General features: G+C 58.4%; 1 protein-coding gene across 1 annotated transcript in view; it reads right to left on the bottom strand.

The window, feature by feature from the left end:
* Nucleotides 1–2,678, bottom strand: part of GATA3 (GATA binding protein 3) — a 30,035-nt gene extending 27,357 nt beyond the window's left edge. Inside the window, exon 1 of the mRNA XM_027790563.2 lies at nt 2,576–2,678. The gene's annotated coding sequence lies outside the window, so the exon portion shown is untranslated. The remainder of the gene's footprint in view (nt 1–2,575) is intronic.
* Nucleotides 2,679–3,037: the final 359 nt, after the last annotated feature.

A 3,037-nucleotide genomic window follows, 5' to 3' on the forward strand; every position in this document is an offset into this window, starting at 1 on the left:
GTCGTTTTGTTTCGGGTTTCTGGGTTTTGTTTCATCGCCCAGGAACGTTTTGAGCGATGGATTTGAAGGCGGGTTGAAGCGAAGGCGAAGCATCTTGCGGACTGCAAACCCGAGCCGGCCGTTTTCCTCGCACCCCACGGAGAAGGTGAAGCTGCAGTCGTGTTTGAACGACCTTTCCCTCCCCCCCCCCCCCCCCCCTTCTCTTTTTCTGTTCCTAAAAGCAGAAATTACCCTGGGACTTAGATAAGACAGAAAAAAAACATCGCCGGGCTGTCGACGTGAGAGGCGGCGGCGGAATTACCGCCAGATCGTTGGCGAGGCGCAGGGGCATATCCCGACCTCCCGGCATGGAAAACGCAGCAATTTACTCCGAGCAGAGTCCGGCTGTCCCTGCACCCCCCCAAAATAAACCTCCCGTGTCCGCAGACACCCCCCCCAGCTGTAACCCCGGCACGACACGGCCGTCTCGCACAGTGACACACCCCGCTCCGTTAATGTGGGGGTCACATTTGCTGTCCCAGACTCCCAAATTCAGATGGGGGGGAGCAAAATCTTCACGATTTCTTTTTCGCTTTAAGGAGGGCGTTATCTCACTCCAAATTCCCCTAAGGTGCCCATATAGGCACCCCTGAGATGCTGTCCCCCCCCGTCCAAGCACAACGGAGAAGCTTCCCGCATCCCGGGGGGCGAGCGGAGCCCTCAGCCGAGTCGTGTGTGTCCCCCTCCCGCACTCCGCTCCCTACATGCCCCTCCGGGGATGCACCTCCTTGTCTTCCCCTCCTCCTCCCCCCCCCCCCCCCCCTTAAAATTAAAATACCCCTCTCGGTTTTGCAGAAAAAAACCAAACAAACAGAAAACAAACAAACAAACAAACAAAAAACCCAAACAAAAAAAAACCCAAAAAAACCAAAACAACGCATGCCCGAGGAGAAGGAAGCGCTTTGCCCCCAGCCGGGAGCGAAGTGCCGGGGGGGGGGGGGGAAGTGGGGAAGACCTTCCCTTTCCCTCCTGTTCTTTCCTAAGAGCCTGTTTTTTCCTCTCCCGTGGCCCCCAGGCTGCCGGGCCCCTCCCTGTCCCCCCTGCCTGCCTGCCTGCCCAGGTTCCCGGGGATGCCAGCCTCGGTGCGTCCGGGGAGGGGGGACCGGGTGTCCGCCCGGTCGGGGCAGCCGCCGCTGCAGCCCCTGCCCGCGGCACCGCCGAGTTGCCGGTTGCCCAGCTCCACACCTGCGGCCCATAAATAATGGAGAAAACAAGCAGGGCTGGCGGTTATTAATTATCCGGTTGCATTAAAATCCGTCACCCAGAGCCTGCTGCCCGTGTACGGACACGTGAAGGTAAGAGGAGCTGGGGGATGGACGGATGGATAGGATGGATGGACGGACGGACGGACAGACAGATACATAGGTATTTTTCTCTCCTGTTTTGAAGACGCCCAGTGACAGCTAATGCGCATTTCTGGACAGCCCGAGCCATTTCCAGGCTGCTTCCTGAACCTGAAATACCCTTCACCTAGTCTGGAGGGTGGAAAATTTTCCCTACGAGGGAAGAAAGGAGAGAAAGCCCCTAAATCCAGGGCTGCGGGGGAGAGGGGAGCTCTGCTTTCTTCCTTCGGCACCGCGTCCCGCCGGAGCCCAGGGCGGCGCGGCCCGGCCGGGAGCCGCGGGGAAGGTGAGGGGGGTCCGCACCCGGAGGGGAGCCGCGCCCCCCATCCAAGCCGGCCTCAACGGCACATCCTTCCTCTGTAGCTGGGACAGCTCTGCTTTGGGATGAGAAGGTATGAAAAGGAGGTAAAGGGGCGGAAGATCGCCCTAATTAGATTCTATTAGAAGCTTAGTATGCTTGTTATATATTACATTACTAGATATTTTTAACGTGAATATATATATATAGTATAGGTTATATACTGTATAGCACAGATCGACCTAACGCAAGCAAATAATATCGGCGAGTACGATCCGTGGGAACAGCGTAGGAAGGGTCCTGGCGCTCGCAGCCGCGCTAGCGCCATGCCCGCATGGACATCGCGACATACATCTGTAGAGGCGATACGCCTATGCGGGTCTGTATAGGCAAAGGTATCTATATGCACATAGGTATCGAGCTAGGCACGGAAAGGCCCCGATCCCGCATACCCCTTCCCATCCTGAGAGGAATATCTCACATGCCGGCTGTGACAGTGCTATGTCCCATCTCCCACCCCTGGCCACCCCAGCCTCACTCCTTTGCCCCCAGCACCCGGGGCTAAGCCAGCCTGTTCTCACCCGCTTCCCAAATTTCGGCTCCCTCCCCCGGCCCGGGGGGTGCCTTTCCCCAAGGTCACCGGGAAAAGCCAACTCCCCACCACCCCCTCCCCAAGCAATAAGGGGGGTCGGGTTGAGTTTCAAGCCGGCGGCCTGCTGCCCTTTGAGCCGAGATCCCCATCTTAATTCCCTCCACGTGGAGAGGGAGTAAAAGAAGGAGGCGAAGGAATTTAAAATAAATTTAAAAAAAGGAAAATAAGAAAAGAAAAAAAAAAGATAGGAGAACGGTGGTGGTGGTGGGACATACAGACACAGACAACGGAGTGTTCACTGACCTGGGCAGATGCTTTTTGTTCTGTCCGGTTCGCGGAGCTCTCAGGGCAGGAGCGCGGGCGGAGCGGAGCCGCGGCGGCGGCTGCTGGCATGTCGCAAGCTCCCACCGAGGGGGAAAACCTGGGGGAGCCGCATCCTCCAAACGCCCACCTTGCCCTCCTCCTCCCCCTCCTCCTCCTCCTCCTCCTCCGGGCTGGGCTGAAGATCAGAGCTCTTCCGGGTTGGGAAAGGGCAGAGAACGAGTGAGAGAAATATGATGGGCCATTTCTTTACACACCCATCCCGGGAAATCACATGGGGTGGCTGGGGGGGGGAGGGGGGGGGGGGGGAAGGAGGGGGAGCAGGGGCAGGGCCGGGGGGATGCGCCAGGTACTGGGGCTCGCAGTGGTGCGAGCGTGATGTAACCCGTCCCGGGAGTAACTGTCACCTCCGGGAGCCTACAGCGCCGGGAAAGAGCCAGCGAG

The sequence above is a fragment of the Falco peregrinus genome, chromosome 6 (genome assembly GCF_023634155.1).
Source record: "Falco peregrinus isolate bFalPer1 chromosome 6, bFalPer1.pri, whole genome shotgun sequence".
Taxonomy (NCBI): Eukaryota; Metazoa; Chordata; class Aves; order Falconiformes; family Falconidae; genus Falco; species Falco peregrinus.